The sequence below is a fragment of the Lissotriton helveticus genome, chromosome 3_1 (assembly GCF_964261635.1).
Source record: "Lissotriton helveticus chromosome 3_1, aLisHel1.1, whole genome shotgun sequence".
NCBI lineage: Eukaryota > Metazoa > Chordata > Amphibia > Caudata > Salamandridae > Lissotriton > Lissotriton helveticus.
In genome coordinates, this window is record NC_136061.1 from 299,583,161 (window position 1) to 299,604,408 (window position 21,248).

Sequence of the window (21,248 nt, forward strand, 5' to 3'; positions counted from 1 at the left end):
AACGTCTACCCTCTCTCTCAGGAGGTGCAGATATAGGCGCCAATGGATTCTTAGATTTCTGTTGCGCCGCCTGAGAAATGACCCAATCCGGCTTAGTATGGCACAATAAACACGCTGGTGCGTCCAAAGGGGCCTTATATTTTTTCTCCAATCTAGCGAGCACCGGGTGTAACTGTCGCGGGTGTCTTTATCACCTTTAAATCTTCCTCTCACACATGATTAACAATTGATATAGCTCGAACCGACTTATGGTATGGCTCTTTAAAATCATATAGGAGGCACTTCGTCTGTGTTACAGCCATTGGAAGCTGGAATCTCTTTGCAGCTCTTTTCATTAAATTATGGAATCCACCGATATCCACCGGCGTATAATCAGCAGGTACTGGTGTGGGCGATGCCGGAGATGGAATCAGATAGTCATCCCATTACTTGTTGGGATTTGTTATTTCCCCCTCTTTCTGGTGATAATCGTCTGTGGTGACAGGGTCCTGGTGGTGCTGGGTTTGAGGAATTGGAGGCGTAATTTCCTGTAGCGATTCCCCGTTTCTAACTGGAGTAGCACGGATGGAACGTGGATGCGAGACAGGGATTTCATCATGGAGGATGGTATAGCAACCATCTCCTCCTGGTACCCTTGTTGATCTTCTAATAAAGGAAAAAAAGAAATAATCGAACTTTCCTGCTTATTTGTCCTGTCTAAACGTTTAAACCACAGATCGATAAGTGATGCTTAATCACCAAACAGACCTATTAGTCTTCTTTCTGTATAGTAGTAGATTAGGAATGTGCTCTCCTTAACCACTTTTTTGTTCCCTTGGGGGTAGTGTTGGTGCGGGGGGTTCTGGTACTCCCAATATCCCCCTTCATAATCATCATCCTGACATTTTACATGTAGTTGTGATGGACTACTGGCATAACCAAAGGGTCCGACTTCCTCCTCCTCTTCCTCCTCCTCTTCCTCTAGCAGGTGTGATGGCACCAGAGGAGTAATCTTGCTTGGGGAGGTGATCGCTGGCGTAATCCCCCTCTTTCGGACAATCACCAATTTTTCTGGAATTTCCCTTGTCGACGAGATCGCCGTCGACACTACTGTCGTTGATGCCGTCATCGACAACAGGCGTAGAGCGTTATCCGTCGTCGACGACATAGTAACCGTCGTCGATGTTCCCGTCAATGTCCCCATCGTCACTACCGTCGACAACGGTCCCGTCGTCGACATAGTCGTTGTCGTCGATGCTGTCATCGATGTTACTGGCGTCGACGATGACGCTGTTGACGGTATAGACATCGCAATAGGCAATGATGGTGACTTTGAATGTTTCTTTACCTCTATTTTTGATGTCGACGATGATGGTTTCTTCGTCGTGGACGATGATGGTTTCTTCGTCAATGCAATTTTCTTAGATTTGTCCTCAGGAGGCATAGAAGACGGCTTCCTGAAGGATTCTTGGACCTGAGGAGGTGACTTTGATGGCTCAGAAGTTGATTTTTTCGATGATTTTCCTCCAGAAGTATGTCCTTTACTCTCCTTTTCCATATATTGAGGAGATTTCGAAGGACTATGCCCAGAAGACCCATGAGTGGTCTTTTTGAGGGCCTTCCCAGGACGGTCCTCTGAGGATTGGATATGAGATTTTCTTCTCTTTTGAGATCTCCTAGATGTAGAGGAAGATGCCTCATCACTGTAACTGGAGATAACCTCCTTTCTGTCCTTTAGCTTTTGACGCCATATTAAAAGGTGTCGTCCCTCACGATCTCTCAGAGTCTTACATGAGAAAGTGCGACATACCTTGCAGTCTTTGGCCTGGTGATCCGGGTATAGACAGTAAATGCAGCCAGCATGAGGGTCATCAGTGTAGAGCCTCTTCTTTGAACAAGTGGCACAGGCTCTAAATAGACCTTTCTTCTCTTTCCCAGACATTCTTTAAAGAATGTACATGAAGACAGTCCAGAGTATTACAAAATCCAGTTGAAGATGAAAGAACAAGTTCCTGAAAAGGGTTGAAAATATCAGAATTTGAGCAGAGCTCAAAGAAGACTCCCTAGCACAGCGTGCGGTAGAAAATCTGAGGGGCAAAAGGCTCTCTAAGGAGTGTTCTAGAGGGTGAGGAGCTCTGATTGGTTCAGGGACAAGTTTGGTCTCTTTTACATAACAAAGGTTATGGGTTGCAAAAGGGAAAAGGGCCTAGGCCTCTTTTCAGTTTGCTATACAACTAAGCTTTGCTTTTTTATATACCGGAGACTCTAGTCTCGACGACAGGGAATGATTCAGGCATGTGAATCCATGAAAGCTCCAATACTGGAGTAAGTTAGAATAATTCCAAGCTACTGCAGGGTACAGGACAACATTTCATATCCATATAAAGAACAGAACGGGCAAACAGTCCAATATGTCCATATGTTGAGCGAATCCATCCAAAAGATATACATGAATAATTTTCAGAATTTTGGACTGTGTGTATTACCAAAAGTGCATTCTCAAAACTACTTTGATGTACTCGTAACACAAACCTGATAGACTTGCATTATAAGATTTCAAAATACTAAAATAAGAGTTATTATTAGAGTTAAAAAAACATCCTATTTCTTAAGAGGTGGGGTGGGGGTGTGGGTGTGGGTGTGTGTGTGTGTGTGTGTGTGTGTGTGTGCGTGTGTGTGTGGGTGTGGGTGTGGGGTTGTGGGTGTGTGTGTCTGTGCGCGCGCGCGCGCGTGTGTGTGTGTTTTTTTTCAAAGAAAGCATATAAAGGTTTGTATCTGATCACCACAGTGTCCCTGGATCCCTGTTAGGGAACTGTTGGGAACCCAAAAGCATTGATGCCACTGGAACTATCTATTGGGTGGTGTTCTGTAGGGCAAAGAAAAATAACCTGTCTTTCACATTCAATAGTTGTTGCATTGAACTAAGTTAATTTGGGTCACCAATGAGCATGAAGGCAAACCTGTAGAGCTGAGCCAGAGAATCAGTTTACGCAACGAATCCATGAGTGTTGGTTTTGCTTCCCTTGGCCTACTCCCTACGCCACCTTAAACTGCCACCCCAATCTGAAAATCGGGTAGGGGGCAAATTGAAACTCCTTACCTTTTGTAATTGAACTACAACCCCTTCTTCGGTGTCAATAACTTATCCATGGTTTGCGACCAGAATTCCAGTTGCAAACCATTGATACACAAGTTACAGAATCACAGTTAGGACTGGATGCCCACTACATGCCCATTCCAATTTGTTATTCGGCATCCAATTCTAAACCCTTTTTAGGAGTAGGTTTACAGACTCTTAAAAATTGTTTAGCACATATAAATAATTTTTTAATAGTCCGATTTAGTGAACAGGAGTGTTTATAACTGCTAAAATGTTCAACACATTTGGGCACCTGTCTCCTTGGAAGGCTTTACTACCCGATTAATCACACAGTTATATGCAGGCTACAATCCAACAAGGGATGAACTGTTCTAAATTGGACAGATCTTGGTGAATGTAACTGCAGTTAATAACATGTTGTTTTAATTTACATAAGGTCTAGGTTAAAACAAGCAACTCTCCTGCCATCAAGAGAATGTAAAGAATATTTGTGGAGGAAAACTGTGAGGGTAATCTTCTGGTGAATATGGAGAGAAAAAATTGATGCGTGTTCTTTACTATCCTATTTGTTTGAAACACTGTAAAGTACAACAGCTGACAGACCTTGATATTCCCTACACCTCCAAGCTGGGTTGATAGCCACTAGAAAGGCAGTTTCCAAAAAAATGCTGCAATGATGCCTGGTGAATAGTGTCAAAGGGGTTTACACATTAACATCAATAACATCAACTGTAATATCCAAGGAGGAGGAGGAGGTATCTTTATAGGAGGAAAGACTTTCCTTAGGCACTTTAAAAAGCCTTTAATGACAAGAATTTTGAAAGAGAATGGTTAATTTGGACCTTCACTACAAGCAGAAATAGTAGCACCATGGACTTTGATGGACGAAAACTGAAATTCTGACTTGGTCAGACACAGTAGGTATGGAAGAATCACTTGCTCTTGCAAGAGATAGGGTTGAAGTCTCTCGGTTGACACAATAAACAAAATCTCTTTCATCTGAAGGACTAGGAAAAACTTAGTTGAAGGGTGTTTGATTTCCTTAAGAATATCCATACACGACTTAGTGAGATTTAGATGTCCATATTATCTGACCTCAGGAGCTATGGTGCGAAATCTATGGATGTCGGGTTCGGGTGAAATATCTGAAACTGCAATCTGGTTAGGAGGTATGGTCTGCACGGTAACCTCCTGTCCATCTTGAAATACATTTGTAACAGGTACCTCTGCCACCATTGCATTGGTCAGTGTAAAGCAATGAGGAATATTGTCACTTGGCAATTCTGAAGTTTCAATAAGAAAGCAGGAAGGAAAGAGGACAAAATGTGTAAAGTAAAGTCCTTCTGGACATTGCCCAGGTAACCTAGTTGTGTTAGTCTGGATGCAACGTCTTATATTTTTAGATCAATCATTGGACAGGCCTAATCTGTGACTATCCACTGAAGAATGCAGTCAACCAGACCCCAAAATGGCATCGAAAAAACAACTGTTGGTTTAAGATTCCAGGTAAGTGGATAGCCTTTATTCATAGCTCCCTGACCATGGCCCAAACCTGGGGCCCTATTACACATAGGGCACACTTTTCCTGATTCTGCCACGGCGAACCTTAAAACTGGTGCACAGGGTGCAAACAGGGAAAGTGAGCCCTATTACATTGAATTTGCTGTCCACAGGCCAGCTGCAAAGTTGTGCATTCCTGGGGTCCGCACAACTCAAATGAAAAACGGAGCACCTATGAAGTAGCCGCTCTGTGTGTCACTGTGCAGACGGAACCCCGCCTGCACTTTTAAGAGAGGGAGAGATCCCCTTGCAGACGGGTACAGTGGGTGACTGCCCCTGCCTGCAAGGGGATGTCTGAGGGGTCGATATGATCCCCTTTCTCCCGCCAGAGGGCTGCCATGAAGGGGAGCACTGACGGCTTCTTTGCCTCTGCTCCGTCAATTAAAAAATAAGGCACGGGAGCAAAGGCAAAGGGATTCCCTCATTTGCATGGGGCCACGCCCTTATGCAAATTAGGGAAACCCTCTGGTGATAGCACTGGCACTATATGTGCACTAGATCTGTATTTCAGAAAGGGCCGCACAAACGTCTGCGGCCCTTTCTGCAAGTCGCCAGAGGGCACCCAAAGCGGGCGCACATGTCCGTTGTGCCCCCGGGGCACTTTCCATAATACGGCCCATGGTCGTCTGCAACTCCAAAGATAAAGGTCTTGATTTTGCACCCCCTCGTTTATTGAGGTAGTGCATGGACGTTGTGTTGTCAGCTTATATAAAAGATCTTACTCATTGTCTTAGATGGTAGGAAGGCCTTGACAGTCAGGTGGACTGCCCTATGTTTCAGGTAACTGATGCATTGAGAACTCTTCTGCTCTGACCAATGACCTTGCACAGACAGAACTCCTAGGTGTGTTCCCCATCCAGAAAGAAACGCATCTGTAACAATCATTTGGGTCCTTTGCTGACATTTTTAAGGTAGATTGACTCAGATATACAGAGAAGGAAGAGAAATGAAGGACAATAGGGAAAGGGGAGGTACATCACCAAGGCGATGTTCGCAGATGGATGTAGTCTTTCATACTGATATCAGATCAATTTGAGGAAGAAGGATAATGATTACACATGTAAAGGTATTGCCAGGTAGTACAGGGAGTATGGCCTATTGTCAGTGTTATTGAAATAGTCATGAGGGCTTTTGGGTTGACATCTAATTATCTAGCTTTCTCCAAAATCATATGTGTGACGGCTTTTTGGAGTGAAGAAATGTTTTTGAAGGAATTATTGGCACCTCTAATGAATCGTGTCCATGTCCACCAGGTGTGAACTGACAGCCAGTCAGTCTTTCAAATCAGATTGAATAGATTAGAGGCTGATTGTAATAAAGAGGTCAAGCAGTGAAATGTCAGTTTGGTATAGGGTTTGGATTATCAGTGTGAGACATATCCCAAGTATGATGGAGGGGATGCTAGGTGTCCAAGTGATGTGTCGTACTTCATGAATAAAAGAGCTGATGTCAGCTCAAAAGCGTTTTATCATATTACATGCTAAAATCATGTGTTTGAAATCCCCTACATTAGTTTAGCAGCTCCAGCATAGGTCCTATTCCGATGGACCTAGTTTGTGGAGTTTTGCAGGAGTTCAGTGTAGCATGTGAGCTGTCCCGATCCTGTATTGCGCTAAAGAGGGAGCAATCTTATATTATTGTCAGTTTGGTCCAAGTTTCTTCCCAGTTGGTATCAAGAGGTATAGGACCTTCTGTAGTGTGAGACAGTCGTTTGTATGGAAATTAACAATTTTGATGTCATAGGTATAAGTGACAAGTATATGTTTGGCGCCACCTGTCACCTTGAGTTGAATTTACCTAGCATAAATGGTATATCCTATTCAAATGTTTATTTTTAGAAATGTGTAGTAGTCTAAATCTGCAAGTTTGAATTTAACAGTTGGGAAGGGGATTAAAGGGGGAGCCATGGTCTTTAATAGGTACAGTGCCTGTTTCCACCCAGGCTTTATAGTATATGGTCCCCCTTCCATTTTGAACTTGGTATTGTGCCAAAGGGAGGCAAACGAGGAATTAGATATTTCTTGATTTAGTCTATTATCTAGTTTGTGGATAGCTTGGACCATTCCTAAAAGTATTGGTGTAGAGTGTTTGGTAATAATTTCCTGTTAGGGAGTATTGATATGAGGCTTAGAGGGTGCACGTGTTTCTGCTCGATGGCTAGCCAAGTAGGTTCATGTGGGGAGGAGAGAATGAATCAGTGTATACCTTAGCTGGCCAAGAACACTGTTTGGTATTTTTTTTTTTTTTTTTTTTAAAACCTTTATTCGGAGAAACAAAGAGATACATGCGCAGGCCCACAACCATCATGGCCGGCCGCAAAACATTCAATTAAAAACAGGAGAAATGCATACCAATCGGCAACAGGATATGTTAAGATACACCAGACACGGTTGTGGGGACTGTAACAAAGGATATGAGGTTTTCATTTTGAAATTTTGAGGAAGAGTAGGGGCTGCCACCACAGGAATATAGCACCTCACGTAAAAACCATAAGAGACAAGGGGAACATACCCCAGTGGCAAATTGAGGCAGTCAATGACTGTAGCGACTAAATAATCAAGGCAACCGAGACGGTAATACCGAACAACAGGCCATAATACAATAAACAATATTCCCAAAATCACCCCAGGAATCCCACCCCAGAGAAGGGAGAGACAGGGGCCGAAGAAGATGCCCGAAAAAGAAATAAGGTGCGAGACCAAGGGACAGCCAGCCCTACGAAAGAGGAAAGAACCCTCCCAAAGCTAGAAAAGAGCAAAAGGGACCATAGAACAAAATAAACTAAAATAACAAACCCCCCCCACACCCGCCACCCTGCACCCCTGTAATGGCTACGGCCTAGCCCATAAACAGCGTGCCTGTCGCCCCGACACTGCCCCAAAGAAGGGAAAAAGTACAAAAAGTACAAGAATGGAGGAGGAGAGAAATAAACAACGAAGGTGATAAGGATCAGCTGAGGAGGAAAACAATCCACAGATATATTCCCGGCCGCCCGCTCCCGGTCCCCGCACCCGACATGATACCAACGGTCGATGCAATCAATGTCTCGCTCACCCAACACAGTCCCAGCAATATAAGGAATAGCGACCCAAATAAACTGCCTTAACCTTGCCCCCTGCGATCAGGTTGGTCGATGGAGTCCAACAATACGGCCTGCGCCGTGGATGAGAGAGGCCCCCGGGATGGCCAACACAGAATGGGGGGTCGCCCACAAAAGTCCACGCAAACCACCGTTGCATGTCCGAGAATGATACAAACATGAGCAAGGCAGCGCATCAGTCCGTCGGAAATAGCCGGCCAGAGCGACAACAACAGTCCCATGAAGAGTTGAAAAGCCACGCCACCAGTACACAAAGGAGATGGCAAACATGGCGCCCGGGGACGATATACCAGCCAGTGTAAGGAACCACGAACTCCCGACCTCTTCCGAACCATCGCGGTCAGCACTTCAGCAGAATCAGAACCGTGAACCGCCAACATCTCTATAGACACCTCGGCAAGGAGATCAATGTGGACCGGTGCAGAGTGTGGCACAGTGTGCAGCACTTGGGGGCAACCACGGCCCACAGGAGAAATAGCATCAAGCCGGCACTCCAGATCTCGGGTGCTGACAAGAAAAGCAACTCTAACTGCCTCCAGAGCACATAGGACAGCACCGGTCCCCAGCAGTGTCTCAGGAAGAAAGAGTACAGCAGTGTCCTCTAGCCCAGGCTCACGGACGTGTGGCAGCTCAGGGAGCCGGTCGCCATTGTAACTCGCCATCCACAGATCACTCCGCCGACATTCCGCTAATGACCACTGGGCCAGAGACATGGGGGCGACTGATGGCATCGCAGTACAGGCTCATTCGCTGTCCACCAGCATCCGGACCCCCAATTGAGCTCCGAGGATTCCACTGCCGGGCGCTGAAGTGCAATGCATAAAATGGCGTCCGTGACGGGCCGGAGTAACAAAGAAACTGTTCCGTCCACTTCCAAGCCGGGCAAGGATACAAAGTGTTTCCAGCAGGCACAAAGTATCCAGGCGTGCAGAATCCCAGAGCGGAATGAGGCGCTGCGGCGACGAGCACAGCGCGGCAGCCTCTCACCACCCGATCAACTCCTCCTCCTCCACGATGGCCGCTGCCTCTGTGGCCGCGTCCGGCTGACTCCACAGACAAAGACCCGGTCTCACTGCCGCGCAGGGCCGGGAAAGGAGCGGGGACGGTTTACCACCGATACTGCATAAAATGTGCAGAGAGACACGCCGTCATGTTCAGGATCGTGTCCCCATTCCAGTCGCCGGGTGGAAAGACAGGATAAAGAACAGGATGATAGGGGAAAGCGCAAGGATCGGCGGAGCCGAGAGTCTAGGCGGCCATCTCGGTTGCAGGCTAAGCTCCTCCCACTGTTTGGTATTTTGATAGTCTGGTAGGTTAAGGCCACCAAGATGTTTTGGTAGTTTTTTAAGTGCCATCCTCGGTCTCTTAGAGGACTATAAGAAGTCATTAAAATATTGTCCAGTCTTTCTAAAGAAGTAATCAGAAAGGGGAATAGGGGACATGCTTTTAGGGAAGTTGATCAGTAGAGATATCATCATTTTGATAATTTCAAAGCATGCCCACCATGCAGTGTGTTTGAAAGATCGCTTGTCTAGCAGGTCTTTGATGTTTAATAGTGTTTTATTTTCATTATATCTTATGGATGGTATCAGGTTCTTTTTGAACCAGATGCCCAGGTATGTAATCCTTTTGTGTTCTCATTTTAGACCTGTGTCTTCAATTGTCAGTCTGTTGCAGTGGTAATTGAGTGGGAGATTTTTCTTCTTTTCTTTATTGAGAGTACAGCCGGAGACCTGTGCATATTCGTGTATTGTGTCTAAGATAGCTGGTATGGCCAAGGGAGCTTTGCCTGTGACTAGTAATATATTGTGTGCCTAGGCGCTAACTTCTGAGGGCCAGCCGCAAATGGCATTCCTGGGATTTCTTTGTTTCGTCATAAAATAATGAGAAATGGTTCTAGGGCCAATAAGAACAATAATTGATTTTACATCGTAGGTAAGCTAAAGAGAATATGAAGGTTATTGGTGACAGGATGCTGAAGAAAATATGAGGAGAGTCAATCTACTGGGTTTAAACGGATGATATTATCATAAACCGTTAAAAACATAACTGGATAAACAATTAGTGAGATCCAATAGGTTATGTAAATAATATTTTCAGGTGGTTAGCATTTTAAATAACATATAAAAGTATGCAACACTATATGTATCAAGAATATGATTTCCACAAACATGTGGAAGTCCAAATCACATTATATAGCTTGATAGAGGTCAGTCGTCGTGTCTGCGGGTAGAACGCTGAGGTAATGGAGTAACTGCAAGCCCTAGGGCATGTTTTGGTTACATGACAGAGAGGAAGACTTATAGGGTATGGTAGTCGGTGTGGTGTAAGGTTTGTTTATTTAGGAAATGATCTAGATAGTGATAGTTCATGTTTGTGACTAGAGTGTGGTTCATGCAGAATTATTATATTAAAGGACCATAGCTTAGGATTTATTTTAAGGGAAGGAATACTACTGATATCGTGTTAGCCAAATGATGATTAGTAAGCAGTTGGCCCCTAATATTTCCTATGTTTTAGTCAGTAGTAATATTAGTAGTAAGGAAGTGTACCTCAGTTACATTTCAATATGTAATAGACTGTTTATGAGTTGAGGTTGTACAATTAGTATCTACTTCTGGTGACCATTTAATGTTTCCCCTCAAAAATCTATTTGCGTTTTAGTTGGGCCCTATGAATGAAAATTGAATAGAGAGGGATTTCAGTGTGTTCCTCTTTGAATAAAAAGCTTTCCCTTTTTGAATTTTTTCTTTAGAGTAGTCTTGTGTGATACCTATTGTTGTGCCTTCCCATGTGATTTTCTGTGCTTTTTTCAAATGGGCAATTATTTCAGCATGGGCATGTCGTAAGGATGTAATTATAAGTAGGTCTCCCGGTTTTATGGTATTTATTCTTTTGCCATTCCCATCTGTATTTATCCATATTTCTTTTTTGCAAATTTTATCTGTATTTAGCCATATTTATTTTGGGTTTTGTGGAAAAATTAAGGTGAAATTGGTATATTTCCACATTTATTTAACCGATGCATACGCACTCATGCTTGAATGTGTGCCAGGTTTCAATGCTGTGAAAACCCTCAAAAGATAAATCAGTGCACTTATGAAAGTATGCACATTTCAGTATCAACCTTGTCCATATATACTGTTGTTAAAGACTCTTTAATTAAATTCCTTTCTTTTGTGTCCCCCTTATCTATCAATCCACACATCTATTGGCCTAGCAGCCATGGCAGACATTATTTACAATTACTTAAAAAGCAACCCTGACATTAGACAACGTGGCAGGGATCTTACTCGTCTACCTTGCTCTCAGGATGACAGAGATTCGGCTCTGCACTCCGTCTCCTCTCTCACTAACACACAGCAAAGAGACAAGTCTAGATCGCCTCTTAAGACGCCTTCTGATGCTGACTGAATTCTTTTATGTGCTAATGTTTTCTTTCTTTTTCTTATTCTATAAGCTTATAGCAGTGTTTGTTGTTCATAATGCTTTTGCTGCTTGCTTAGCTTACTGAGACTTTAATGCATGATATAATATGGTTCCTTCTACTTTGTGTTCTGTATAGGGCTTTATGCCTTACTGTTATTCTATATTTGCTATTAATATGTGATTTTCAGTTTTGCAGTTATTTAATCATTTTCAGGTTTTGCTTATTATATACTATAAGGCTATTACCTATCCCACAGGTGGTTTTTCTTTCTTCCTCTCCATTCCCCTTGCTATGGTGATGTTATTGTTGTTAAGCTTATCACTAAATATTTCATTTATTAGCTATTCCGCTTTTGTATGATGTCTATTTGTTTCATTGTTCTCTATGTTTAGATTGTTTTTGGTCATTTTATTTTATTTCTCTTCTATTGCATGACTTTATGGTGTTCCTTCCTCTTCTTTTATCTACTATCTCTTTCCCTCCTTTTATGTGATATTGTTGGTTTGTTTCCTTTTCCTGTTTTTTCTTTCTTGTTTCCTTCACTTTATTTTTCACAATCTCTTTTGTGATGTATCATGTTTTTCTTTTCTTTCGTCAGTTATGCTTTCTCTTCTCCTTATCCTATAATTCTCGTCTAGGTTTTATTCTATTGTCGCGTTACTTTTTGTGGTTCGATCACTTTTGTTCTCTGTTTCACTAAGCGTTTGGCCTCCTCAGAGTATTTATCTGATCGCAGGCTTGCCTCAAAGTTGTTACCTCTCCTATGGCAGTCCTTTTTCCAATGCATTCCTTTCCCTATGATGCGGTACTTGTTGCTTAACGTGACATTATCTATTTCCTTTATTGGACACTCCGCTTTGAATGGTTTCATATATTTCTTAAAATAGGTACTGATATTTTCTTATGCTTCTATTCCCATGCATTATTATCTATACTTTCTATTTCCTTCTGTCCCCCTCTTTATGATGGTGCTGGATTTCTCTCTTCCTCTCATTTAACTCATATTTATCTCACTCTGTCTTTCACACCTCTTCTATTATGTCTCTTTTTATTTCATTTCCCTTGCTTTAATTTTTTCTCCTCATGCTATTCTCTTACTGTATGGTTCTTATATCATGTTTTTAATTTTTTTTCTTTTTTCTCCTTTACTGCTTATGTTCCATGATAGTAGTGTATGGGTTCCCACGATTTTGCTGTTGTAATTATATTCTAAATGCGTTTCACATATTCCGTATTATCACTTGTCCCCCGAATCCCCATTCTTCCTTGCTTGGAGGGGGTCCGGCCTCCCTTGGTGCTGCTGTGGGTGCACCCAGACCCGTAGTTAACAGTCTAGGTTTCTTTTTCTTTACTTTCTCTTTTTCTCTTCTTTCCATCTTTAATACTTCTTTCTATTTATATTTGCTTTGTCTGTTCCAATCTTCACTCTGCCTTAATAACCTACTTTCCTTTTTCTTTTCTCCTGTCCCTCCTTACCCAGAGAAACAAATTTCTTCTCTTATCTCTATTTATTTATTTCTCCTTTTCTTTCTTTTCTCTTTGTTCAATTCTATTGTCATGTCTTCTACCCATCCGCTGTTGGTGATTTCCTGGAATGTTCATGGCCTTACCCATTATATTAAACGCAAGAAAGTTCTTTCTTATTTGCATTCTAAACATGTAGACATTGCCATACTACAGGAAACTCATTTGGACGATGTTGAGTCTAGTAAACTTAGTAGGGATTGGGTTGGTAAAGTCATTCATAGCAGTTTTTTTGTAAATCTGATCCCACTAATCCTAACCCTGTTCGTAAATGTGGGGTAGCCATCCTTTTTCGGAAGTCACTTCCTTTAACGATTATCAGGACATGGTCAGATCCGGATGGTCGATATGTATTTGTTAAGTTGAAACTTGGAAACTCTTTTATTTGTCTTGGTTCTGTCTACGCTCCATTAGGCCCCAAAAAACAATTTCTCCTTCAACTCAATCGTCTCCTCACAGAAATAAATGCTGCCCAATTTCTCATTGGAGGTGATTGGAATTTGGCTCCAGACCCTGCCCTTGACAGAACAGGTTGCCTTAATACTGTCAATGCATCCGATAGAGCCAATTTGCGTGGCATTCTTACTGATACTGGTCTTGTTGACCACTGGAGACTCAGTCACCCACAAGATAAAGAATACACATTCTGCTCTTCTACTCACGGTACATTCTCCCGTCTTGATTACTTTCTTCTTTCGCAACATACAGTCCGGCTAGTTACAGAATCGAAAATTCTAGAGGCAGCCATATCTGATCACTCCCCTGTTTTCTTGTCTCTTGCTCTGGGTCTTTCCAGCCCGGGGCGCAAGTCCTGGCGTTTAAACATAAATAAATATAAAACACCAGCAGGTAAACTTCCTCTACAGTCACATCTGCGTGATTACCTTTTGAATAATGAAGGCTCAATTGCCTCTAAAAGAATGGTATGGACAGCTGCAAAGGCAACTATCAGAGGTCAACTTATGCGGGACGCTGCTCTATATAACAAGAAAAACACTGCCAAACAAGCTGATCTGGAGAAAGACATTTGCCGACTTTCTCAATTATATGTTTAGAATCCAACCCTTCAAAATCGTAAATTGTTGGAGCAGGCGTGCATGTCTCTTAATAGTCTTTTTACTTCTAAGGCTAAATATGCCTTACAAAAGATGAAAGGTCGTCATTATGAGCAGGGTGAAAAGGCTGGCCGGCTATTGGCTGCGCAACTGCGTCAGAGGGAGGCTGCTATGGCAATTCCGGCTATTAAATCAAGTTCTGGCGATATGCTTACTCGGCCGCAAGAAATTGTTGAAGAATTAGCTTCATTTTACAGATCTCTCTACTCACCAAACACTCACATAGCTACGTCAGAGATGCCAAATTTTTGGGATACGGTACATCTTCCACGACTCTCTGATGATGGTAGAGCTCTACTTGACAGAGCTATTACGAAGGAAGAAATTTCCTCAGCTATCACTGCCTTACCGTACCATAAAGCACCAGGTGATGATGGTTTCCCCCCTGAATTTTTCAAGTGGACTGGTCAAAGTATGGTTGATACTTTACATGCCACATTTGCAGAAGCCACAGAGGAATCTTCTCTTGGTTCTATTTCCAATAAGGCCATCATAGCTGTTTTACCAAAACCTGGTAAAGATCCTCTGCTATGTGGTAGTTACCGCCCCATATCTCTCTTAAACTCTGAGGTTAAGATCCTTGCGAGCCGCATCACGTCTTCGTAAGGTTTTACCTTCTTTAATCCACAATTCACAGGTAGGCTTTGTTCCCGGTCGTTTATCTCGAAATCATCTACGTACTCTCTCTCATGCTTTATGGTCAGCTAAAAATCTTGCTAATGATGCCCTACTTCTTTCTTTGGATGCCGAAAAAGCATTTGATCGCATTGAATGGGAGTATCTTTTTACTATAATGCAACGATTTGGTTTAGGCGACCAATTTATAGCTAAAGTGCGACTGTTATATGATAGTCCTTCAGCTCAAGTTAACTGTGGTGGTTTCCTTTCTACACCATTTCCAATTAGGCGGGGTACTCGTCAAGGTTGTCCTCTTTCCCCTCTTCTTTTCCTTCTGGCAACGGAACCTTTGGCTGCTGCAATACGTCAATCGCCTGCAGTGGTTGGAGTTCCTCTTCCAATTCAAAAATGTATTTATACGCGGATGATATTCTTCTCACACTTACTGATCTTCCCCGCTCTCTTCCTGCTCTCCTTCGCATCATCAATGATTTCTCTTCTTTCTCCGGTTATAAGATCAACTGGGATAAGAGCGAAGCATTGCCCATGTCCATTGGTACTACAAAAGCTGCAATTTCTGGTTTTCCATTTCATTGGCAACCATCCCGGCTTAAATATTTAGGAATATTGATTAACAGAGGGTTGGATAACATAGTTGTGGACAATTTAACACCGTTGATTGCACAAATGCAAAGAGATTTAGATAAATGGAAAGTCCTCGGCTTATCTCTCTGGGGGCGCGTTCAGGCGGTTAAGATGGTTACCCTACCGCGATTTCTCTATGTTCTAGGTATGCTCCCTCTAAACATTCCCCTGACTATTCTTCGGTCCATTGACTCCAAAATTACATTTTTTATCTGGGGTACGGCTAAACCGCGTCTTACCTTGGCCAAATTAAAATCTCATCAACTACACGGGGGCTTGGGTCTTCCCTCTATCGAGCATTACTCACTCGCCCTTCATCTTTCACAACTTTCCTTCGTTTTGCCCAAGTCTAAATATATACCTCAATGGGTTCCACTTGAACGTCACTTATTAACTTCTAGTCTTGGTTTGTCCCTTTAATATGGCAAGGCCTCCAGTCCTTCCGATCCTAAAAATCCTATCTTATCTGCTATGTATAAATCTTGGCAAAGAAGTCATCGTTTACTTAAATCTAATCCGCGGCTTCATGTCAAAGCTCCTTTATGGTCCAACTCGGCTATTCGTGTTCGTGGTCGCATGTTATCCTGGCCTCTGTGGCAGGAAGCTGGTGTTCACTCTCTGGAACAATTGTTTCATGATGACAACTTTAAATCTTTTTCTCAACTTAATGAGGAATTCCATTTACCATCCACACAATCCCGTCAATATACTCAACTTCAGCTTTTATTGTTTTTCTTTTAGAAGTGTAATATTGTAAGATTTTAAATAATCAACACAATAAACTACTTTGTACTTTGTAACAAGCCATCACAAAACATTTAGGTTCTCCACCTGAATTGTTGACCTTGTTTCCTATTTTGTCTTATTTGCACTTATGGGGAAATTTTAAAGGTGTGACTTCTGGTCTTTATAAAACTTTCCTGCATCCTCTTTTTTCGCAACCTCTCTCAAAAGCTTTTCAATTAAAATGGCAATCTCGCTTATCAGTTACCTATTCCATTACTCAATGGGATCAAATTCTGGAAGGTTTACATAAAGGTGTCCGAGAGGCTCGTCTCTAATTTTGCATTTTTAAAATCATCTCTGAATGGCACTAGTCCCCATCTAAACTACATGATGCTAAATTGATATCGCACTCTTTGTGTTGGAGATGTTCTGCTCCTGGTTGTGATATTACGCACATTATTTGTGAATGCCCCCGTACTAGATCATTTTGGCTTTTTATAAGAAAGACTTTGGTCTCTACTATGTCATTACCACTACCCTTTACTTCGGCAAATATTATTTTACATGATTTTCGAGGTCTTCCAAAACTGTCTAAACCACAGACTCGTCTTCTTCAAACTGCTTTGGCTACGGCCAAAATTTGTATATTGCGTCATTGGAAGTCTTCCTTATCTCCTTCTCAGTAAGAGTGGCTAGTGGCTATGATACAAACAGCCTCTTATGAACGTGTAATATATAACTTGCAAGATCAGGCTTCTGTTTTTCTTTAAGTATGGTCCCCATTCCTAGAAACCACGTTTGATAGTGACTCTTTCTCCATTCCTTCCTCTCCAACGTCTGTTATTCCTCCTTAAATATCTTGGTTCTGTCTCCTTTTCTCCTTTCTCTTGTTACTCTGGGGTTCTTTTTCTTTTTCTCTGTTTCCTTTTCATTCTTTCTCTTTCTTCCTTTCTATTATCTTTGCTTTATAGATTATAGAATACTTGCTATTTTTACTTCTTCCCACTTATTATATCTTATGTATCCATATATAATTTTCTCATTTGTATTATGCTTCATTTATTAATACCTTATTTTATTCTCTACTTGCATATGTAAGTGTTTTTGTACTTTCATCTCAAAACCTCTTAATAAAAAATTTCAACACAAAAAAAAAGAATGTATCTAGCCCCCTGCAAGGACGGTGGGGTTACTCGAGTGCTACACACACTGAGCAGTGCCACGGCGGGAGACCTGTTTCAGGATGGGGTAGTTAAGACGTGGGAACAAGCAGCGAGTGCGGCAGGCGCTAACACCTTGCTACAACAATTTCAGTTTTATAGAGTGCGCAGAGCTATGCACAAATTGCTGGGTCAGGACTTGAGCGAACCCCCAGAGGTGCCGGAACTGTCCTATGTTATAAAAACTAAGTCTCCCCGTAAAACGGTCTCTATCATATACAAATTGGCTATGTCTCATAGAGCCAACCAATATACAACGGCCAGGCCGGCCTGGCAAAGAGACTTACAGGTTACAATATATGACTATGTGGAATTACTGCTGCACCAACACTAGACACATCTCATTACACGGCAGACATAGACTAATACACTTCAAATACATCAAAAGAGTATATTATACCCCAGAGAGGCTCCACAGATACGGGCTAAGGGAGGACGCGTTCTGCGACACATGCCATGCCCTTCCTGCGGACTTCATGCATGTAGTGTGGCAGTGTCCGGGAGTATTTAATTATTGGGAGGCCATTTTCCGAGAATTGGGTAATGTGGTAGACATGGAGCTCACACCTGATCCCGCAATTGTCCTTTTAGGGGTACTCTAAAACCCTGCCTAAAGCAATACGTAAGCTAGTGGATATCGGGCTCCTGATGGCAAAGCGCAGGGTAGCAATGTGTTGGATGAGAGGCCCTGTTCCTACTGTAACACAGTGTTCACATGATATGCTTTATTGCTTCACACAATCGGAGAATCGTAGTGAGCTGCTCCCGCCACGAAGCAGGCCTCAGAACTTCTGGGGACTATACACAGCATATAAGCTTAATAGGACTATGGAGCCAGGTGACGAGGTGTCGGCAGAACCAGAGGGGGAGGTTTAACACCATAATCCACCAAATTGCAGTTAGTGGTAGACTTATCACAAAGCTGACCTTAATGTGAGACCAGAGGGACACTCTGTTCCAGGGGAACAAGCAGTTAGTTAAGACGGGAACCTCTGAAGATTTTTAGAAAGATGGAGGGAGAGATGTAGTTTAGATTTGCTAAATTCTTCGGTTACATCCGCTGGGTGATAATCTGCGCTGAACAAATTCCTGACCGCAGCAAGCAACGACAATATTTATGGTAATTGGTCTTGAGTGCATCTTTGTTATGATTCATATGTGGTACATGGAACTTAAGGTATATAACGCTGCCTGCCCCTTGGGATGTTGGTCTCAAAGCTGTGTAAAATTTCTCCGGTTATTAAGCTGCCGGCCCCAGGGTTGTAGGCAAGAGGCTAAATGTCATCGAACAATTCCCATGCAATAAAATTTCAACAAAAAAAGTTAAAAATGTATCTTCCATTATCTCCAAAAAGTCTTGTATACGTGGAAAAAAGGGTTCAGAGATGTTAGAAGTTGGAGCCTCTCCATTATGGCAGATACTGGTGTCTGTTATACTGCAACTGAATGTTTAATTTAGATACTCGTGTTACCCAAACACCATGATATGTGGTAATGACCATGAACCTGTGGGAGACGTGGGAGTATATTAGGACTTTGAGTTTGAGAAGTTTGTGCAAGCACATCATTACCTTGATGTGTTTGGAGACTCGGAATCCCTCCACGAAGGCTGAGGTGTCGAAAGATGGGAAATGCCTCCAGGAGGTTTTTTAGGTGTCAAAGTTAAAGTTCTAGTAGGTGACATTGAAGTTGTTCCTTAAACCATCCTTGGCATAGGTGGATGATTTAGAGGGTGGAGTGGACTTTGCAGAGGATCTTGGTCTGGAAAACAAACCTTGGGTATCCTAAAGGTTACACTGTTTTCTCAGCAGCAAAAACAGCCATAGTCTTAGGCGCACACTCGACCTGGGTGTAAAGGTCAATGTTTATGTTCTTGTCATCACTTTAGAAGTCAAACGGTGCAGAGAACAGGTGCACTGTTGGTGAAAGATGGATTGATGTTATGTAGAGAGACAGAACTGACATCAAAGAAGACGCTACCCTGAAATACAATGTTCAAAGATGAATACTTACTGATTCAAAGGCAGTAGCCGCGTTTCATTTTTTTCCCCTTAACTCTATTTATCATTATGGCCGTGTTTCAATGTTGAGCTGGTTCTAGATGGAGAACAAGCTGGGGCTAATGCCTTCACCCACACTGAGGTAATTTACGGCGGCATTACCAACGTTAATGGGAATGCTGATTATGTCATCTATTTTCCCCTTTTTCTGACCTTCTCTCCCTTGATCTCCCTCTGTGCGAGTTCTAATGGGTTGTAGGCACCCCTGTAGCGAAGCAGAGCATTTTCTAGGTGCTTTTTCAGACAGATTTGCCTTTTTCTACTTCAGATACTCCAATTTCCAATGAAGCCTTATGCCCTCCTGGTCTTTGAGGATCCTCTTTGAAATTTCTTGGCAAATATCATATTCCTTAATGGATTTTTTCAAGATGGTAAGCACACCACACATACCGGTTGTGGATCAGTGGCAGCTTTTTTCCTTAAACAAAAAGGACACTTCCCAAATAAGGCCAGCTCTCTGACTGAAAACCTTGTGGAAAAGACAAAAAAGGAACTTCCCTCATCTGCTAGATGACAAAAAGGCCTAGTGAAGAACAAATAGAATTAATCCTGAAAGGAATTTTCCAGTAAAACAGAGATCAACAAGATCCCAATCAGACGTACTGAAAAAAGGAAATGACTGGGTGAAGTAACTGCCAATACAAAGCGTTCTGAAAAAAGGGAATGACTGGGGGCCAAATGTATCAAGCAAATTCGCATTTGCAAAGGCCGAAATTCTCAGAATTTCGGCCTTTGCGAATGCGAATTTGCTAAATGGAATGTATTAAGCAAAATCTGGTGCAAAATAAGGAATCGCAAATTTTGCGATTCCTTAAATGCAATGTATGAAACCAAAAAAATTAGCAAAATGCCCTTAAGGAATCGTAAATTCTAGTTGGTGGTAAGTTGCGAATTCCTTGAAAAATGCACTTTTTTGCATTTTTCAAAGTGCCATGTGACGCACATACGTGCCCTTAGGGCATGTATGTGCTCCACATGTGCACCCATGCATATTTCAGGGGTGCAACAGGGTGTCCTTTGGAAACCCCTGCACCCTTAAAATTATTCTCAATTTGCGATTAGCAAATTGCGAATCGCAAATTGAGAATAACTTCCCATTCATTCCTATGGGCCTCCTGGCCCATTGAAATGAATGGGAAAGTATTCCTTAATTGCGATTCGTAATTTGCTAATCACAATCAAAAAATTCTAAGAAATCGCAAAAAAAAATCGATTTTGTACATACATACCCATTTGCGATTCTCAAATAGCGATTTCTTAAAAATCGCTATTTGGGAATCGCAAATGGGTATCTTGATACATATGGCCCTGGGTGAGGTAACTGCCAATACAAAACGCTATAAATAGTGGAAGGTCCAGGTAACTTAAAGGAATATGATACTTTTGTAACTTTTTTAATGTAATCCTATTAGGCTGCACCATTTTTCTTAGGCAGTACTTTGCGTGATAGGTGCTGCAATGTTGTTTTGAGAATGTGTGAGTTGGTACTACATGCACTCTAAAATAAAAAAATTTAAACTGTCGGTAATAGGCTTTTCGAGGGGGTTCTAGACATTTTCATCTCCAGGGTATCAATGAGGGTTCTATACTGCAGAACACAAGTTCTTGAGTTTTTGCTGTCCACATCAAGGAGCTCTGGAAGTAAAAATGTAAAGGAGCTGGTAACAAGAACGATACTAGAACATAGTCTATCATAATGCCAAATAGCCACCAGGGCACATTTTGCTACAGACTGTACTGTGTAATCAGGGTCCGGGTCAATAATTATAAATAAATCAACACTTAGATCCTCATTACTAGTAGCACAATATTTTCAATGGTGCTGATAACAGGAGTTACCAGTCCCACTGTAATCACAAGTTTAGAGATTTCACTAGCTGTAAGCTCACAATGTCTCCGGGTGAAATAATGGAGACAGTAAATTGAATTGCCATATGTGATTTCCCCAAATTTCAGAGTTTCAGTTCATCCCTACTTTCCCCCCTTAACTACCAGGACGACCATGATAATAGATGAGATACCAGACCACTCATAATAAGAGACTTAACTAATATATATAATGTTTTTCTTCAAAATCTTTAAATAATGAACCATGGCATGCAGCCGCTATGTGAGACACATTTTTAAGTGCTTGCAATGCTATTAACAGTTAAAATTTTTGACACATCAGT

The 21,248-nt window shown here is 42.1% G+C and overlaps 1 protein-coding gene across 1 annotated transcript in view; it reads right to left on the reverse strand.

Moving 5' to 3' along the window:
- The window catches only part of GDPD1 (glycerophosphodiester phosphodiesterase domain containing 1), a 400,155-nt gene that overhangs the window by 159,730 nt on the left and 219,177 nt on the right, over window positions 1-21,248 (reverse strand). The gene's annotated exons all lie outside the window — the stretch shown is intronic.